Below are 21,671 nucleotides of genomic sequence, written 5' to 3'. Positions count from 1 at the left end.
TATATCTGTGTACATAACGGCAAATACACTTTGTTCAAAAATCCAATAAAAAACATTTATAAAAAAAACAAAGCTCCCAAAGCTAAACGTGAATTCTTCCTTCATTAACTCTCCAACAGTAAATCGAAACATCTTAAAATGGGGTAACTTAAAGTGACGACTTACTGTAAATGTAAGTCATTTTGTATATTTTAAAAAGCTATGCAGGCACTGCTAAAGGTGCAAAAAAGATTTACTGGAATGGCTAGGTTTACAAGAATGGTTCCAAGGATGAGAAACTTCAGTTATGAGGTTAAATTGGAGAGGTTGGGACTGTTCTCCTTGGAGAGAAGAAGGCTAAGAGGGGATTTGATAGAGATGTTCAAAATCATGAGGGGGCTGGGCAGAGTAGATACAGATAAACTGTTCCCGCTTGTAAAAGGAACAAGAACAAGACAGCACAGGTATAAGGTGATTCCCGGCAGTGCTAGAAGTGCTGAAGAGGCGAGATTCACAGCATGCAAATGGGCAATCACTCTGCCCAAGTGAATCTGGCCAGATTCCCGATTCCCCAGGCGAGTGACTCATTGGAGTCGGGATTCACCTGTTCATCTTGATGAGCTGCAGCAGCTTTCAAACACTCACCTCAGCACAGACAAGAAGATGGCTGCAAGAAGGCCATCACCAAGGTTCCATGGGCGATACCGATAGAAGCTGGACGCTGTGGAGGGGAGGGACATCCCATTCCCTAGGATGAGAAGACATCAGGTCAATGTCATGAACCAAGCCTGGTATGAGCTGGCAGATGCAGTAAGTGCTGGCAGCCTGATGAGGAGGCCTCATGTGCAATACCGAAAGAAGATGAATGATCTCCTGCGAACTGCCAGAGTGAGTACCCACCTGTGCATCGTTCCTGTACCTAATATCTGGTATCTGACCCTAAATTCTTGCAACCCTCTGACTCAGCACCTACCAGCATCTCCCTCAGAATCCACCCGTAGGAATCCCCACCACAGCTCCTCCCCGGTTTGGATCGGCCCCTTGCCCACACATGCAATCTGCTATTGTTACGATCCCAGGCCAGACCCCAACAGTGACCAGGATGCTGGACAGAAACCCCAATATTTTATTTTAATTTTGTAAGTCTGTAAGGAAAGGATACCTTGCTCCAGGAGTGACGACATGAAGAAATAGGGAAATGGTATATTAAAACAAACATTATTACAAACACAGTATTAAACTTTTTTAAAATATAAATTTAGTGTAATCAAATTATTATTTTTCCAAGGATGGACAATTTATCGTGGCCAATCCGCCTAACCTGCACATCTTTGGGTTGTGGGGGTGAAATCCATGCAAACAGGGGGAGAATGTGCAAACTCCACACGGACAGTGACCCAAGGCCGGGATTGAACCTGAGACCTCGCGCTGTAGTCCCAGTGCTAACCACTGCACCACATACCTCCCCAAGTATTAAACTCTTTAACATCACCCCAGAAAATAACTTACAATTACTTCTCAAGCAATTCTACTCAATACCGTGAACATAATACCCTTAACTGTTTCCTTTATTCCCACTTGGACAAGAAGAAAAAAGTCTCAGCTGTCAATCCACTCTAACTCCAATGGCAAATAGAAATAATTGCTTTACAGACATGTTCTTTGAGAAGAGATTTTAATACTGGTTGATAGAAATGGTCTGACTCCGATCAGACCCATGCAGAAACTCTGGCTGTATATCTTCAGAGAATGTTTCTCAGTTTGATTCAGTTCCCCCTTGTTCCCAGACAAGTCTGCACTATTTTAAAGACTGTTAATATCTTTAACTGAACTGCAAAGAGAGCAAACTGCTTGACCCTGGACACAGCTTCATTCAGATCAGAACTGAACTGCTTTCTCAAAAGTGCCTGATACCTTAGTTCCACCCATAATGACATCACCGTACGAAGCTGAAATCGAATTAACTCCACAGGGAATCTCCTTCATCAAAACAAAATCCTATTAGCCTAAGATGTTTATGATGGCATCAATTGCACCCCTGGCTCCTAAAATCTTATTTAGCTTTCAAATTAGGATTCTTTTGAAACATGACTGCAGCCGTCATACACACTCAAACCCAGGCTTTTAACCCGTACTGCACCAAATTGCAGGGGCTGTTTCGCACAGGGATAAATTGCTGGCTTTGAAAGCAGACCGAGGAGGGCCAGCAGCACGGTTCAATTCCCGTAACAGCCTCCCCGAACAGGCACCGGAATGTGGTGACTCGGGGCTTTTCACAGTAACTTCATTTGAAGCTACTTGTGACAATAAGCGATTTTCATTTCATTCATTTCATTTTCAAATACCTATAAAACAATACATCTGAAATCCCTACATTCATCACACTATAAAGCCCCCAAACCCCCTGCCAGTGCTTCACAATGTCCTTTTTGTGTTCCCCTAGGATAAGACGGCCATAACAGGAGGGGGATTAGAAGACAAGTGGGGACATCCCGTGATATGAGTCCTCATCCCCTTTGAGGAATGCACCATGAAATATGTGGGAAGAGCAAGCAGTGAGCAGTGGCAGAATGCAAGGTCAGCCTGCGCAGAAGTGAGAGTCCAATGCAATTTGGATCCAGATGTTTTATCTCAAGTGAGTCTTTCATCTCCCACAGCCTTTTCATTCCCAAAAGCTAACCACATGTCCTTTGTCTTCTTGGCTCTCTGCCAGATGAGGCCGGGCTGACCAGGGCGATTCCCCCTTCCAACCTCTCAGATCACACCCGGAGCTATCGACCTCTCATCACTGCTTTCACGAGAACCATCCACCAGTGCAGAGACGCTCACCGTCGGTGGGACATATCAATGGACAGGCTCCTGGGACACTTTCTGGTGAGCACCAATACCTGCTGTAACACATGGTGGAGGCAGCCTGATGAGGAGGGCCTCATGTGCAATACCGAAAGAAGATGAATGATCTCCTGCGAACTGCCAGAGTGAGTACCCACCTGTGTGCCCCGGCATTGTTCCTGTACCTAATCTCTGGTATCTGACCCTAAACCTTGCAACCCTCTGACTCAAGCACCTACCAGCATCTCCCTCAGAATCCACCCCATAGGATCCCCACCTGAGGGAGGGGAGAAGTCGGAGGCCTGCTCAATCCCAGGGAACAGATGCCACAAGGCAGATGTCGTGCCACTGGAAAAGGTGATCCCATCACAGATTTCCTAGGAAGGGTGTCAGCAATATTCACAGGATGTGCAAGCTCGAGTGGATGAGTCAAATACCCTTCAGGTGTAGGAGATGGTGCTGGCATTGTGTGGTTACCTAGGCCAACACTGATAGGGTGCTGTTCACAGTGAAAAGCTTGGGGGCAAGATGTTGGAGCCATTTGTGAGGACGTCCAAAAGCTTGGGTCACATTGATATCCTTGGCTGTAGCACAAGACAAGAGAGCCCAGTCACAGGCGGCCATGTCCTAGACACAGGTGGACATTGCTGCAGCACTCCAGGAGTTTGGCCCATTCACAAAGGGTCATGGCTGAGGTATCAAGGAGCAGTAGTCGTACATTGAGCAACATGTCGCAGTCACAGAGAGTCATGTCTGAGGCACTGAGGGACATGGCCTACTCACTGGAGATATGACCCCCGTCACAGAGAATAATGGCTGAGGGCTTCGGTACCATGGTTCAGGCAACGGCGAGCCTTCAGGACTGGCACGCGCTTGATGATATTGAGGTTTCTGGCACTCACTCCAGTTGCCCCTACCATGGAGTAGCTCAGAATCCAGGAAGCACCCTGAGTGAGCGTAAGCAAGGGATCCATTCCAGGGCCGTCCCATTAGGGAGGCACTAAAAGTCTCCAGCCCTTCTGAAACCCCACCTCCTGAAACTTGCGTATGTCCTGGGCATCAGCAGAACAGGCTAATGTGGTGATTTGTCTGCAAGCAATATTATAGATTGCTGATGTTGCAACCTCCAATCAGTAGGTGTGGTACAGACCCACCATGCGGTGATCTGCAAGATGGTTATAAGGTGTACATGAGGACAGTCGGCCTAGGGATAGTTCCAGGAAATACAAAGAAACTCCATGAGAAACTTGCTCTGTAACAGATCGCTCTATCTTACCACATGTGAATGTAAAAATATCCTGGTTTGGACAAGTCACAAGTTGTTTGGTAGATCTTGCTGGACAACGAACACCAACACAACAGCTGACACATGTCACCTGTGCCACACCAAAAGTCAGCCAGGCCCCTTTTGGTCTCAGGCCCTCCAGAGGACGCCTGCCAAGAGCATCACAGGTCAGAGGGCATGAAGAGCAGCAGACTGCCTCCACTTCGTGTCATAATATCCACTCATGTATATCATGAGATGCAGACAGGTAGTGATTGACACACAGGATAACCAATGAACACACGCGACACAGAACAACCAATCACCAGATAGGACACCACCACTATACTGCCAACAGGCATTAAGCTCCTCTCTCACAGGACACGGCCAGGGAGATAGTCGCAGTGCACAGGCTAATGAACATTCACCATGTGATAGAGAGCTAGTCTGGTCAAGCCAGTAGGAGGTTATCAGTTAGGTTAATAGAGTGTCAACTCACAGCAGATATGTACAGCAATCAACAGGTTCAATAAAACAGTGTTGGACCATCTCCTGTGTCGGAAGCCTGTTTCTCCAGTTGCACGATGTTAGACCAAACACAGATAACACATCATTCAGATGTTCAATTTGGGGGGGACACAGAAAGAATGGGATGCCACGAAGCGGAAAAGAAGATACAGATCACTAAGTTCGTCACAGTTGTAGTTGTAATGAGTTAGTCAGAGAAAGGGGACATTCGATGTAAAAATGTCCAATTAAACGCATTTGCACCACCAACTGAGCTGGCGCTACCCTCTGATTGCTTCCCACGGGTGGCGGATGTGGGGGCGGCGGGGGAGGGGGGGGGGGCGGTTGGGCTGGTGTCTGGTTGGAGAGGGGTTGGGGGGTTAATCAACATCAGACCCATGAACATCCCCCAGGACCGCCAGCCTCACCCAGAAGTGAGTGGTCATGAAGCACTCATGTGAGGCACCTATGGTATGTAATCAGAATGACAGGAGTCAGACTTCCTCAGATAATGAGGAGCACCAGAACTAATCTCACAGTGAGTCAGCATCACTCTGTTTCCACAGAGGAGATCTGCTGACACCGTCAGCCCAAGACCATCACCCAGGTGTGATGTAAGATGTCCCTTGGAGAGTTGGGGGGAGGGTTAAATATGAATGGGAAGGGGGAGTTAAAGGTGAATGGGAGGGGGTGAAGGGTGATGGGTAGGCAGGGTTTTCAGGATGAGGAGGTTGTTGGTGATGGAGCTACTGTACAATGGGCCTCATAGTTGGTGAATCTCAACAAGATGGGGTTCTCCCTGGTGCAATGACTCTGGCCTGTCAAATCTGATCCAGGTCCTCCTCGGGATCCTCCTCATCCTCCTCCTCCATCATGTTGCCTCACTGCAGTGCCAACTTGTGCAGCACCCCGCAGGCCAGCATGATCCACAACGCCATTGGGGGTTGTATGTAAAGCCCCACCAGGGCGGTCCATGCAGTGGAAATGCATCTTGAGCAACCCGATGCACCACTCAATGGCCCTGGTTGCTGAGAGGACTTAATTGTAACGGTTCTCCGTCTCGGTCTGGGCCTCCGCACAGGCATCAATAGCCCTGACCTCAGCGACCTCACATTGCACGCGCTTGCCTGGACATTGTGTACAGATGTGAATGATGTGTATCATTCACACCAACTGCACATTCAGGGAGTGGTACCCCTTCCTGTTGATAAAGGGCAGCCCCTGTCGAGCCAGTGCTCAAATGGTGACTTGTGTGCCATTAATCACCCTTGGACTTGAGGCATCCTGGTCGATGGCAGCGAATTCTGCAGCCCGGATATCCTGATGGACCTGATCCAAGTGAAGGCTAATATCATCCACTGCCCGGGCACATTGGACATTCGAGACATCACGGATGCACCAGTGCGCAGATGTTTGGGAGGTTCCACACAGGTCCCCACTCAAGCCCAGGAAAAAAGCAGATGCATTGAAGATAAGAGCAGGCCATTAACCTGATAGCCATGGGGAAATGGGGGACCTCCTCCTCCTCTTGGTGCCAGGCTAGCCATCACCTGGCACATGTGCTGCACGGTCTCCTTATGTTGGCGGAATCTTCATCGGCCCACGGTGCCCAGCAGCTCACTGAACGTCCTGCGCCTCCTATAGACACGTGCCAATTGTAACGCAGCCTTCATTCCCCCTCCTCGGCCTGATGGTGGACCGGCACTTGTTCTTCACTGGCTGGTCCCTTGGTGTTCTGGGGCAGGCTCCTGTCATGCAGTGTCTGACCTGGGCTGGCCCTGGCACCTTCACCACTGTATATCTGCAATGGCAACACTGACAAGTAGACAGCTAACATAGCTGGCTGCATTCTGAAAATCATATTTTATCTGTGAGGGTTGGCGGGGAGGGGTATGTGTGCGAGAAAGAGAGACAGTCAGGCGGTCCCTTGACCCTCAATTCCCCCAATTCCCATGGTCATCCTGCATATGACTGCTGCCAACCCTCACTATTCCCGCCACCCAATGCAGCTTTAATAAGCTTCTGGCCACAACAAGAATCCTGCTTGATCATGGACACTGCCCTATGTCCCTCAATTTTCCTCCATGGCCTCTGGTTTGGGTGACCCCTCCCTTCCCTTCCTCAGTAATGGTGAGCCTCATGTTCTGTTGGCAGTGGACTGCCCTGTGCGGCCACATTGCTGTGAGGCTCATGCCCTGCCTATGACTGCCTCTTCCCCTGAGCTCTGCTTGGATTTTGAGCCTGGGGTTTAGCTGTTATCTCATTGATGTCAGACTGTTGCTAGGAGGCTCTAGATTGGCTGGAATGTAAGAGGGTACAGGTGCTCGCATAGGTGAGAAAGGATGCCCAGTCGATGATCAGGATTGAACATCATGCCAGCTTATTCCTGACAAGTAGGTACACTTCAAACTCTGGGCATTCCGGTTTCCTCCCACATGCCCCGAAAGAAATGCAGTTCGGTAAATTGGACATTCCGACTTCTCTCTGTGTACCCAAACAGGGGCCGGAATGTAGCGACGAGGGGATTTTCATAGTAACTTCATTGCAGTCTTAATGTAAACCTACTTGTGACACTGATAAAGGTTATTATTGGAAACTATTATGTGGAGATGCCAGCGTTGGGCTGAGATGGGCACAGTAAGAAGATATACACCACCAGTTAAAGTCCAACAGGTTTGTTTAGAATCACGAGCTTTCAGAGCGCAGCTCCATCCTCAGGTGAATCCTCAGTTACTAAAAACAGCAGGGCAGCCAGTGAACAACCAGGAACTTTAAATCGATTTGCAGCCCTAACGACAACCCCTTTCAACCTCCAGGCCCCTTCCAGCACATTGACTTCACATTGCAGCCCTGTCCTGATTAGCGAGTTACACACACCCCTAGCTCTGAAAATCTCTGTTCCTCACAATCCCTCAGACCTGGTGGGGAACCATTGCAGCAACAAAAGATGTTTGTGATGGGCTATGTGGTCCGTCTTCTGAATCTCCCAGGGAGTCCAATGTAGGGGAGGGGGAGCGTCCTCATCGAGTGACCCTTGTGCCTTCCTTGCAAGAACTGTGGCAGCTGCTTGTGTGGTGGAGATGTTCATGTTGTGCAGACATGCAGGTCTATCTGAAGAAGCTAAATTGAAGCCAGTGCCTAAAGATGATAGTTATTGAGAGATGTGTGCCTTTGCTGTGAACTTTGCAGCAATGATATATGGAGCCAATGTTTGACACAGAGGTTGTGTAAGAGAGTAGTTCAGCTCTCCTGGGTGAGCCTGGGATTCATATACTCAAATTGTGTGTTGTAAATGGGGCTAGATTGACCTGTGGGGTGGGAGAAATCGCCTGAGCCTTAAGAGAGTTAGCTGTTTGTCTAAACAGTGAAGTTATTACCCTGACAGGGGATATGGGCCAAAGAGGGTTTCAGTAGCTGTTGGTGTTATGTTTGGTCCCTTGTACTTTGTGAAGTAACTCACCATGTCGAGGAAAGGATGGCGAAGATGATTCTGGAAAAGAGCGAAAGTAACAGGGTAATTGTTATGGGAGACTTTAACTTTCCTAATATTGACTGGAAAAGATATAGTTCGAGTACATTGGATGGGTCGTTCTTTGTACAATGTGTGCAGGAGGGTTTTCTGACACAATATGTTGACAGGCCAACAAGAGGTGAGGCCACTTTGGATTTGGTTTTGGGTAATGAACCAGGCCAGGTGTTAGATCTGGAGGTAGGTGAACACTTTGGAGACAGTGACCACAATTCGGTGACCTTTACATTAGTGATGGAAAGGGATAAGTATACCCCGCAGGGCAAGAGTTATAGCTGGGGGAAGGGCAATTATGATGCCATTAGACATGACTTAGGATGTGTAGGTTGGAGAAGTAGGCTGCAAGGGTTGGGCACACTGGATATGTGGAGCTTGTTCAAGGAAAAGCTATTGCGTGTTCTTGATCAGTACGTACCAGTCAGACAGGGAGGAAAGGGTTAGAGCGAGGGAACCATGGTTTACCAAAGAAGTGGAATCTCTTGTTAAGAGGAAAAAGGAGGCCTATGTGAAGATGAGGCGTGAAGTTTCAGTTGGGGCGCTTGATAGTTACAGGGAAGCGAGGAAGGATCTAAAGAGAGAGCTAAGACGAGCAAGGAGGGGACATGAGAAGTCTTTGGCAGGTAGGATCAAGGAAAACCCAAAAGCTTTCTATAGGTATGTCAGGAATAAAAGAATGACTAGGGTAAGAGTAGGGCCAGTCAAGGACAGTGGTGGGAAGTTGTGCGTGGAGGCTGAGGAGATAAGCGAGATACTAAATGAATACTTTTTGTCAGTATTCACTCAGGAAAAAGATAATATTGTGGAGGAGAATGCTGAGACCCAGGCTATTAGAATAGATGGCATTGAGGTGCGTAGGGAAGAAGTATTGGCAATTCTGGACAAGGTGAAAATAGATAAGTCCCCGGGGCCTGATGGGATTTATCCTAGGATTCTCTGGGAAGCCAGGGAAGAGATTGCTGAGCCTTTGGCTTTGATTTTTTAGGTCATCATTGGCTACAGGAATAGTGCCAGAGGACTGGAGGATAGCAAATGTGGTCCCTTTGTTCAAGAAGGGGAGTAGAGATAACCCCGGTAACTATAGGCCAGTGAGCCTCACGTCTGTGGTGGGTAAAGTCTTGGAGAGGATTATAAAAGATACGATTTATAATCATCTAGATAGGAATAATATGATTAGGGATAGTCAGCATGGTTTTGTGAAGGGTAGGTCATGCCTCACAAATCTTATCGAGTTCTTTGAGAAGGTGACGGAACAGGTGGACGAGGGTAGAGCAGTTGATGTGGTGTATATGGATTTCAGTAAAGCGTTTGATAAGGTTCCCCACGGTCGGCTATTGCAGAAAATACAGAGGCTGGGGATTGAGGGTGATTTAGAGATGTGGATCAGAAATTGGCTAGTTGAAAGAAGACAGAGAGTGGTGGTTGATGGGAAATGTTCAGAATGGAGTTCAGTTACGAGTGGCGTACCACAAGGATCTGTTCTGGGGCCGTTGCTGTTTGTCATTTTTATAAATGACCTAGAGGAGGGAGCAGAAGGATGGGTAAGTAAATTTGCAGACGACACTAAAGTCGGTGGAGTTGTAGACAGTGCGGAAGGATGTTGCAGGTTACAGAGGGACATAGATAAGCTGCAGAGCTGGGCTGAGAGGTGGCAAATGGAGTTTAATGTGGAGAAGTGTGAGGTGATTCACTTTGGAAAGAATAACAGGAATGCGGAATATTTGGCTAATGGTAAAATTCTTGGTAGTGTGGATGAGCAGAGGGATCTCGGTGTCCAGGTACATAGATCCCTGAAAATTGCCACCCAGGTTGATAGGGTTGTGAAGAAGGCCTATGGTGTGCTGGCCTTTATTGGTAGAGGGATTGAGTTCCGGAGCCATGAGGTCATGTTGCAGTTGTACAAAACTCTAGTACGGCCACATTTGGAGTATTGTGTACAGTTCTGGTCGCCTCATTATAGGAAGGACGTGGAAGCTTTGGAACGGGTGCAGAGGAGATTTACCAGGATGTTGCCTGGTATGGAGGGAAAATCGTATGAGGAAAGGCTGATGGACTTGAGGTTGTTTTCGTTAGAGAGAAGGTTAAGAGGTGACCTAATAGAGAAATACAAAATGATCAGAGGGTTAGATAGGGTGGACAGCGAGAGCCTTCTCCCGCGGATGGAGGTGGCTATCACGAGGGGACATAGCCTTAAATTGAGGGGCAATAGATATAGGACAGAGGTCAGAGGTGGGTTTTTTACGCAAAGAGTGGTGAGGCCGTGGAATGCCCTACCTGCAACAGTAGTGAACTCGCCAACATTGAGGGCATTTAAAAGTTTATTGGATAAGCATATGGATGATAAGGACATAGTGTAGGTTAGATGGCCTTTAGTTTTTTTTTTTCCATGTCGGTGCAACATTGAGGGCCGAAGGGCCTGTACTGCGCTGTATCGTTCTATGTTCTATGTTCAAACACTTCAATATGTGCAAACCAGGATCCTTTTATTGTGTCTCGTGCAGTCGGATGGCAATCTGGTACAAAGCACATTATCATGGAGTCTTGCTACTCCTCTGGAACGTACACCTAGTACTGACCAATTACATGTATGTCTTATTACACTCTCAATCTTCTGAAGATGGCCGGATGTGTCTCCCTTATTATTTGGGTCCCAGGTCACGTGACCTTGGTCTGGAGACCGCATAGTATGTCTGTACCACCACCTGCTGGTCGGAGGTCGCACACCATCCAACTATGATATCACCACAGCTGGTGATCTGTTATTTGTGTGAACCAAGCTCTGCTAATCCCCTCCTTCATCTGCTGTGGAGCTGTACACGTAGGGAGTCCAGTGAGGTGTCCCAACACGTGGGGGTCCTGATATTTAGCGCGGCCATGCCCATTTCTTTATCAGAGAGCTGATACACCTATGAGGGTCTCCAGATGGGTGTGGTGCATGGAAGTGACTTGAACAGGAGACCTCAGAGTTCTTCAGTGAAACTGACAACATACAACAGCATTACCGGTCAGGTGCCTGAAAGTACATTGAAGCAGTGAGTTACTAATCTTTCACAGCGCCATGTGGAGATTCAGCCATGGCACCCTAATCCCAAGGGAGACCCCCCCAGTACAAACCAGTGTCACCAAATTGAGCCCCACTACCCCCCGGGTCACTAGGCAAACAACCCTCAGCAAGCCAGAATAAAATCTGAAAGGCCCTTACCTCATTGATCCCCCCTCAAAGTCCATGGTGCCAGGAAGCCATTTTTAAATACGTGCACCAAATCACACCCATCTGGGGGCGGGTACAACACAGGCGGCTTCCAACCAGATGAGCACTTTGCATGTTCCCATGTGTGTAAGGTGGGAAACCTGTTATGCATGGCAGGGTGGGCTGGGGAACTGGTGACGAGTCTGAGGCCCCGCGCAAATCCTGATTTTGGCCTGATGCAGGATTCAACGGGCTGCTGCAAATCCTGTTAATCTTGACCATGGTAATTAGCAGAAAGGGCTTTAATGTAACACCACATCTGAAAGATGTGGCTCCTTGAGCAGTACAGCACTCCCTCAGTGCTGAATGCTGCAAGGTTAGTTTAGATTATCTGTTCACATCCACAAGTGAAGATCAAACCCACAATCGTCTAACTTTGTGCTGAGTGTTACCGCTAAGCTCAGCTAACATTGGCAAATATAGCAAAATAATTAGAGTGCACTTTATAAAAAAACAGCTGATTTCAGACAAATCAGGAGAAAATAACAGAAACTGGCCAAGACATCCACTCATACCATAGCCATTTACGGGCACAAAATAGACGTCAAAACGACTGATGCGGTGAGCAGGAAACATCCACTTAATTTCATGTCAAAACTGCATCACTCGCGACATTGAATGGAGTTTCCCACGTAAGCATTCAGATTTATAGAATTACATAATGTATTCAAAGTTAGGTTCTGCACTTCTTGGAATACTCTTTTCTAATCTTGGTATGCCCCAATGCCTAACAAGTCATGTGAAAAAACAATCCAGCAGCTGACGCCGCAAATACACCCAAAGGATCCTTCACAATTTAATAGGAGCAGGCCGAGGTCATACAACCCCTCAAACCAGCTCCATCATTCAATAAGGTCCTCAACCTAATCCTCAACTTCAACCTCATCTTCCTGCCTGATTCACATGTCCCTCAATTCCCTCAATGCTCAAACGTCTATTGCTCACAGGCTTGGGTTTGTACACTCAACAACTGAACATCCATAGCTATAAAGGCAAGGTAATCCCAATGGTTCACAACCTTCTGCGTGAAGTAATTTCTCCAAATCTCTAATTGAAACAATTGAAATAATTATGCCCTTGTTCTGAGATTGTGACTCCACAGTCTTACACATTCCAACCAGAGGAAACAGCCTCTCAGTATCTACCCTGTCAGGCCTTGTTGGAATTGTATATGTTTTCAATAAGATCACCCCTCATTTTTCTAAACTCCCAGGAATATGCTGGTAAATCTTGGTTGCAGACATTCGAAGGAGAATATATCCTTCCGAGCATACAGAATCATAACTGCACAGTTTGTCAGCTGTGGTCTCAACAAAGGCCTGTACAATTGCAGATGGCCTTCCTTGCTCTTGAATTCCAAACACATAACCTATCTATGTTCCTTTGCTGACACTATAGGGGAAAATAGTGTGAGAAAGGGAGTGGGAACAAATGTGAACAAGGAGTGAAATCTTTGAAAAATCGTGCCGAGTCAGGAATCTAACAAAAAACAGAAAATACTGGAATTATTCAGCAGGTCAGACAGAATCTCTCGGGAGAAACATTTCAAGCCTGTGACCTTTTATCAGAACATTTCTTTGATGCTCTGAGACAGGAAATGTCCATGGTGAACATCCTCTGAGTTTTTGGAGCTTGTGAGGGACTCTGCCAAAGTCTGCCCCCACCTACATCTGTGTAGGGGCAGTCTCAGCCATCGGGGCAGGAGGAAGGTGGGGCTCTGCCTGAGGTTGGGAGGACTGAGAATTGGCAGCACCTCGACAAGTGTCCCAACTGCCATGTGCTCTTTACCTGTCACCTCATGATTAAAGGTCAGCGTGTGCTTCAAGGATGCTCCAGTTGTCTGGATTCTTCTAAAATCAATCAGCAAGCAATGAAATGGAAAACAATGAAGCCGATGACCCTGATAGTATTCCAGCTGAAGTGTGCAATGCTGATGGACTTTTTTTCACATCAAGACTCCATACATTCATCCCACAGATTTGGGAGGGAAAATAACTACTCCCACCCCGACTTGAGGAATGTGACGACTGTAAGTATCTTCATGAAGGGAGATAAATCATGCTGTGGAAACTATCAAGGTGTTCCCCTCTTGTCCATAGCAGGGAACACCCTGACACACATTCTCCTGAATTGTCTGCTTCCTGTGGCTGGCAAAATCCTCCCAGAGACACATCTTCCAGAGACACAGTGTGGCTTTAGATCTTCCAGAGGAACCTCTGACGCCACGTTGTTGGCAGAAAAATGCTACATACAACACCAGAAACTCTTCATTGCATTCATCGACCTGACCAAAACATTTCACTCAGTAAATCATTGGGCTGTGTTGATTACGCTCTAGAGATTTGAATGTCCAAGAAGCTTCTTCACAATTCCACAATTATATCATAATGATATCGTAATGATATGACTTCCACTGTCTTGCACGGGAGCTCTGAAAGAAGCAACTTCAAACTCTGGACCCATGCCAAGCAAGGCTGTTTGATATAAATCTGCCTGACAGTGGCTATTCACCTCATCAAGTATCAACTGCCCTCTGGTGTGAATATTAAATATCACCCAGATTGAAAAGTCTTTAACCTCAGTCACCTCCATGTAAAACCTAAACTGACCCCCAACAATAGACATGATCTTCAATTTTCGGCTGTCTGTAATGTCATTGCCCACAGATTTGCAAGCCACTCTTGATCTCTTCAATTCTGAGCATGAGCCTTGTTTTATCCTTGAAAGTTGTCAAAATAATACTCATATCAACCCAGAAAGGAAATGTTGGAAAATCTCAGCAGGTCTGGCAGCATCTGTCAGGAGAGAAACGAGCGAATGTTTCGAGTCCAATGACCCTTTGTCAAAGCTAAAGACAGAGAAATTGGGAAATCTTTATACTGTGGAGTGAGAATGAAAGATGAGTCACAGCCACAGAAACCCAGAGAAATGGGGTGCTAACAGCCATGGAAAGCAAGGGGAAAGAGTGCGAACAGAAGTCCCAGAGAGAACAAAAGGTGTGAAAGGCCAACAGCAGAGAAACTAACATCAGAGGGTAAACTGTGACAGATGTAGATGTGGTGGGAGGGGAAGGGGAAGAAAAGGGAAAAAGGGTAACGAAAGGTGGATAAGATGTGGTGGGGGGGGGGGGCTGATTATATATAAAGGAAGACAAGAGAGAAATAAATGATAAAAAACAGTTGAAATGAAATGGGATAAAAACAAAGGGGTCGAGGTGGGGTAGAGCTAATCATCTGAAGTTGTTGAATTCGATGTTGAGACCGGAAGGCTGTAGCGTGCCTAACCAGAAGATGAAATGTTGTTCCTCCAGTTTGCGTTGAGCTTCACTGGAGCATTGTAGCAGGCCAAGAACAGACATGTGGGCATGGAAGCAGGGCCTTGTGTAAAAATGGCAAACAACAGGAAGGTCAGGGTCCAGAATGCACATAGACCAAAGGTACTCAGCAAAATGATCACCCAGTCTGCGTTTGGTCTTTCTGAGATAGAGGAGACCACATTGTGAGCAGCGAATGCAGGAGACCAAATTGGAAGAGGTACAAGTGAAACACTGCTTAACCTGGAATGAGTGTTTTGCTTTTATCATATCAACCCAGACCAGGTCAGCCAAATATTCCACCTCCCATATATATTGACTGAGAGACTCTGGAATATGTTGAACACTTCCTAAACATCAGCAGCCACCTCTCCCAAAAGTCCACCATTGACAAGGAATCCAACAGCAGATAAGCTGCATCAGGTCAACCTTCTACAAATTATGGCAGTGAGTGTTTGCGTACTGGAAGTCTTTATAAGTCAACAAAGCTTCTAATGTACTGAGCAGTTTTGCCACCACATTCATGCACTACAGTGAGATCTGGACTGTGTATCAGTGACACATAAGAGTGCAAGAGGAAATTCCACCAGCAACCTCTGTACAGCCTCTAGATTCAATGGGAGGATCGTTGAACGAACACTAGTTCTTGAAGACAATCCCACATGCATTCAGGCAAATTTCCTGCAAAATCCACTTCAATGTACTGGACACTGTCCAGGTGGCCAGAAACTGTCTTCCCTGACAGGCATATGGGATACTTGCCTTTAGTAGCTGAGGCATAGAATATAGGAGCAGAGAGGTTATGATGGAGATGTACAAAATGTTTGTTCGGCCACAGCAAAAACTGTGTGCAGTTCTGGTCACCACACGATAGGAAGGATGTGATTGCACTTGAGGGTGCGGAGGTGAGTCACCAGGATGTTGCCTGGGCTGGAGTGTTTCAGCTATGAAGAGAGGCTGGTTAAGCTGGGGTTGTTCTCCTTCGAGCAGAGGAGGCTGAGGGAAGACCTGATTAAGGTGAATAAAATTATGAGGCTCATAGACAGGGTATATGGGAACTATTTTCTTTTTGTAGAGATTTAAAGCAAGGGACAGGAGATTTTGAGGGGATTTGAGAGAAAGCTATTTCATCCACAAGGTGGTGGAATTCTGGAACTCACTGCCTGAAGGGGTGGTAAAGGGGGAAACCCTCACAACATTTAAGAAGCATGTAGATGAGCACTTAAAACACCATTGCATACAAGGCTACAGGCCAAGTGCTGGAAAATTGGATTGGAATAGATAGGTGCTTGATGGCCGGCACAGACACGATGGGCCAAAGATCTCTTGCTGTGCTGTAAAACTCTATTGGGGGGGGGTTTCCGACCACTCTTGCGAGCAGGAATGTCTGGTCTCACCGACAACGAAAATCCATGCGTGGTCTGGAGTCAATGGAAATCCCATTGACAGCAGCAGGAACGGATGATCCCACTACCAGCCAATGGCAGGCCACCTCCCACCACCGAAATCACGCCATGGGGGCAGAGGGAAATTCGCCCCTCCCCCTCCCCCCCCCCAAATGAAGCTACTCTTAATCTAAAGGCAAATCATATTCATAACTTTAATCTTGGACTGTATTTGGTTTAGAAGTTTCTAGAACTGCCTTTTCTTTTAAAAGATGGCATCAAAAGGCAGCAAAGATGGCTGTTGAGGGTGAGGTAACTTTTGAAATTTCTGTACTGATCATATCAAATCACCAGAAAGTTCCTAATTATTTAACTATGTGTTGGATGTGGCCTTGAATGGTTGGTCGTACCAAGTTGAGACCCGTCTGTGCAATTCAAATCGTTTATTATTTGTAGATTTATTGAAAACTCAAAATCAGTGGGCGCGATTCTCCCAAAACGGGAGAAATCGTAAGGCTGGCGTCAAACCCGGGCGGGTTTGACGCCAGCGCGCCCCTTCCCGACCGGGAACCGATTCTGGTCCCCGGTCGGGGCTAGCAGCCCGACGCCGCAAGCTCCGGCATCACGGGCTTAACGAATTTCGTTAAGCACGCTTGCCGGAGTTAGCGCCGGCTGACGCATCATATGACCTCAGCCGCGCATGCGCGGATTGGAAGACTCCAACCCGCGCATGCGCGGATGACGTCATCGTGTATTTGCGCGAAACCCGCGCATGCGCGGGCCGGGATGCCCCTCAGCCGCCCCGCGAATGGATACTGCGGGGCGGCGGAAGGAGAAATAGTGCGCGGGCATCGGGCCCGCTGCCCACGATCGGTGCCCACCGATCGCGGGCCCATGGCACCCTTGGCACGGCCGTGGTACTGCCGTGCCAATCGGTGCCATGGTTATAAAAAGCGAGTTGTTCCCGCCGTTTTTACGAACGGCCAGACCAGGTGTGTTTGCCGTTCGTAAAAACGGCGTAAAGGGCTGGGACTTTGGCCCATCGAACAGCTGTGAATCGCTGCCGGCCGTAAAAAAACGGCGGCAGCGATTCATGTCGGGAGTTGGGCGGGGGGGGGGGGGGGGGGGAGAATAGCGGGAGGGCGGGAAAAATGTCGGGAAGGCCCTCCCGTCGTGGGGGGCGGAGAATCGGGCCCCGTGTACTTTCAGACTCCCTGGGCTGAATTCTCCGTTTGGGAGACTAAGTGCTGACACCAGCAGAGCACGTGTGAACTTTCACAACTGGAAAATCTTCGTGAAACCCTCACCGATTACAGTACCGGTGAGGGGCTAGCACCGCCGCCGACTGAAACTCCTGCGGATCACGCCGAAAACGGCCGGAGAATGGCCGGATCTCGGGCCGCACATGCTCACAGCTGACGACCTGCACAAGTCGGGCCATGCAACATGGCATTGGCCATGTGCAAACCCAACCCGCCCCCACATCCCAGTCTCTGATCACCCCACACCAGTCCCCTCAGCTCTAGCAGACGCCCCCCTCAGCCAGCGGCACGGATTCCGGCCGAGTGTGGCGCCGCTGGACATGGTTCGCAGCAGGCACGCCGGGCTCCTGCACGGTTGGGACCACACATAGCCCACGCCATCGGGAACTCAGCGCATCAGGGACGGAGCATCGTGGGTGGGCCAGCCGATGACGCACCAACGCCGTTGAAATGGTGCGTGTCACAATGACGCCAGTTTGGAGGGGGTGGAGCATTGTGGACCGGCCTCAAACTCGCACTGGCCCCAATTCTGGCATGGGAATCCATTCTCCGCCCGATTGCTGATCACAATTTCGGTGTAGGGCTGCAGAGAATCCCGCCCATCTCCGAACTCAAAACTCGTCAAAGGGAGCTGTGGAGTAATCAGTTCATCATAAGAAAGTGGGAATAACCCCATCCATTCTCCACCAATTAGTGATAACTTCTAGCTTCAAATTGTTCTGCTGGATAATAGAAGTGTTGACCATGTGACTGAAACTGAATTCAGATAACAAATCATGTTACCTTAATAATCAGGGGAAAGCAGGTAGTCTGTGCACAACAACTGCAAAAGCAGCTGAAACATTTCAAAAACTAGAGATTGCAACATCATAAGGTCTCTAAGTTTGTTTATTTTTAAACACACTAGTACATAAAACCGAGCTCCTGGTAAGAAGACTACAGCTAATTAACTTTGCGATCTGCTGAAAATCTATTCTGGGGAATCTTGCAGCAATTCTGGCATCTGACTCTGAATTCACTTTGACTATCCTTCAGGAGTGAAGCATCTTCTTCACAGGCCTGCAAGACCTACTTTTCTTAAAATGAAGAAAACCTTTAAATTACAAACTGTCCTTCCTTTTGGGACTTTTAAAAGTGCAGTATTCTCTTTAACCGTTTTTTTTTTGAGTCTGAACATGTGCTGAGTGAGTGACGTAGCATTAAACTTTTATTTTCTGCAGTAAAGTTTCATGTGACACCTCGCAAGGTGCCTTTCGGAAGTCAATTAATCCTTCCGGGACCAGAGACAGCCGGACCTACGAGGAACACATCTATGAAATGAAAATCGCTTATTGTCACGAGTAGGCTTCAATGAAGTTACTGTGAAAAGCCCCTAGTCGCCACATTCCGGCGCCTGTCCGGGGAGGCTGGTACGGGAATCGAACCGTGCTGCTGGCCTGCTTGGTCTGCTTTAAAAGCCAGACATCTAATGGGCCAGAGGACAAATACAGCGCGAGGCTCGGGGCCTTCTTGCTGTTCAGGCAGCATGCTGGGTTTGGGAAAACAAGTACAAAAATGAAGTGAAAATCGCTTATTGTCACAAGTAGGCTTCAATGAAGTTACTGTGAAAAGCCCCGAGTCACCACATTCCGGCGCCTTTTCGGGGAGGCCAGTACGGGAATTGAATCATGCTGCTGGCCCTCCTCAGTCTGCTTTAAAAGCCAGCGATTTAGCCCAGTGTGTTAAACCAGCCCCTATATGATGACATCACAGGAAAGTGGTAAGCTGATTGGTTGGTGAGTAACTGACATTAGGGACATTAGCTGAAACTTAAATAACTGAAGGAGACAACAGTTGGGGAGTGAAGCTGGGAGAATAAAGGAGTAGAGAAAAAGTGAATCTGAAAGCAGAGCCAGGTGGCAAAAAAGACAGTACGAAAGTGTACTGCAAGTTTATACCTCCTAAGGAAAGCAAAATGGCTGGGTGAGTGCAATTATATATTCTGTCTTTTTTTCTTTAAATTTAGAGTACTCAATTCTTTTTTTCAAACTAAGGGGCAATTTAGCGTGGCCAATCCACCTACCCTGCACATCTTTTTGGCTTGTGGGGGTGAGACTCATGCAGACACGGGGAGAATGTGCAAACTCGGACAGTGACCCAGGGCCAGGATTGAACGCGGGTCCTCGGCGCCGTGAGGCAGCAGCGCTAATCACTGCGCCACTGTGCTGCCGTAATTATATATTCTATAATAGCAAGGAGCAGATAAGAAGGACCCTAGTTAATATTAGTAAATACTAGTTAATATTATTTGCTTTCAAGGGATGAATTTAACTTAAAGGCGCAAGACATGGCAGCAGACTTCCAAGCCAGGGTCTGCTCTTCTTGCTCCATGTAGGACACCAGGAACATTTCCAGTTCCTAGGACCAGCCTGGATGTGGGAAGTGACTCCAAATGCAGCTACTGGAAGCTTGAGTTTCAGAGTTGAAGTTGTGTCTTGGGACACTGTGGAGCATCCATGAGGCAGAGAGTATTGAGGATAGAGAGGTGGTCACACCACAGGCAGTGGTGTAGTGGTATTGTCGCAGGACTAGTAATCCAGAGAACCAGAGTAATGATCTGGGGACCTGGGTTCGAATCCCACCATAGCAGGTGGTGGAATTTAAACTCAATAAAGTATCTGGAATTAAAAGTCATGACCATGAAACCATTGTAGATTGTTGTAAAAGTGATTTTCATTTCATTTCATTTTGATGTCCTTTAGGGAAGTGATGTGTTGGGTACTCTGGATCTGTGGAGACTGTGTTTACCTTAGCAGTAACATAGACAGGCTACCAACACTTGTAATAGTACAACGCTATTTTATTAAGCTAGGAACTGTTGAACATACTTGCACTGTGGGTCGACACTACGTTAGATTAAACTGAAGACCTATGCCTATCCTGACCAGTCTAAACTGTTAGCACATGGTGAAGGTCGATGCTACAAGCTGCGAGCTCTGACCTTCTCAGAGGCTGCATCCCGAATGAGCGGGAAAACTAGTGCCTTTTGGCTTTATAGTGAGCGTGCCCTAACTGGTGATTGGCTGTTCTGTTGTGTGTGTTGATTGGTCTTGCAGTGTGTCAGTCAGTGTGTGCCTGGACCATTATATACTGATGTGCATATTATGACAGGAAGGATATCTGCCATCCTTACCTGGTCTGGTCTACCTGAGACTCCAGACTTACAACAATGTGGTTGACTCTTAAATGTCCTCTGAAATGGCCAAGCAAGCTACTAAATTGCATTCAATGCTACAAAAAAGGAATAAAACCAGACTGACCACCCAATGTCAACCCAGGCACCGGAAAGGACAATGACAAAACCAGCCCCATCGACCCTGCAATGTCCTCCTTACTAAAATCTGGAGGCTTGTGCCAAATTTGGGAAAACTGTCTCACAGGCTAGTCAAGCAACAGCCTGACAGAATCATACTCACAGAATCGTACCTTACAGACAATGTCCCAGACACCACTATCACCATTCATGGGTGTGTCCTGTCTCACCGACAGGACAGACACAGCACAGGTGGTGGCGCAGTGGTATACAGTCGGGAGGGAATTGCCTGGCCGTCCTCAACTCGACCTTGGACCCAATAAAGTGTCAAAGCTTAAGATTAAACATGGTCAAGTAAACCTCCAGCTGATTACCACGTACCATTCACAAACAGCTGATGAATCGGTACTCCTCCATGTTGAACACCACTTGGAGCAAGCACTCAGGTGGCAAGGGGGCAGAATATGCTCTGGGTGGGGACCTCAATGTTCATCACCAAGAGTGGCTCAGTAGTACCATCACAAACCAAACTGGGTGGGTCCTAAAGGACATAGCTGCTAGACTGGGACTCCAGGAGGTGGTGAGGGAACCAACAAGAGGGAAAAACATACTTGACCTTATCCTCACAAACCTATCTGCTGACAGTATCGGTAGAAGTGACCACCGCAGTCTTTGTGGAGACAAAGTCCCATCTTCACATTGAGGATTTCCCCCCATCGTGTTGTGTGGCACTACCACTTCGAACACATCTAGCAACTCAAGACTGGCCATCCATGAGGCGCTGTGGGCCATCAGCAACAGCAGAACTGTATTCAACCACAATCTGCAACCTCATGGCCTGGCATATCCGCCACTCTACCATTACCACCAAGCCAGGGAATCAACCCTGTAAGGGGGGGGGGGGGGGGGGCATGCCAGGAGCAACATCAGGTAAACAGGAAAATGAGGTGTCAACCTGGTGAAGCTACAACACAGGACTACTTGTGTGCCAAACAGCATAAGCAGCAAGCAATAGACAGAGCTAAACGATTCCACAATGAACACATCAGATCTAAGCTCTG

This window comes from Scyliorhinus canicula, chromosome 2, assembly GCF_902713615.1.
Source record: "Scyliorhinus canicula chromosome 2, sScyCan1.1, whole genome shotgun sequence".
NCBI lineage: Eukaryota > Metazoa > Chordata > Chondrichthyes > Carcharhiniformes > Scyliorhinidae > Scyliorhinus > Scyliorhinus canicula.
This window is presented reverse-complemented; position numbering follows the sequence as displayed.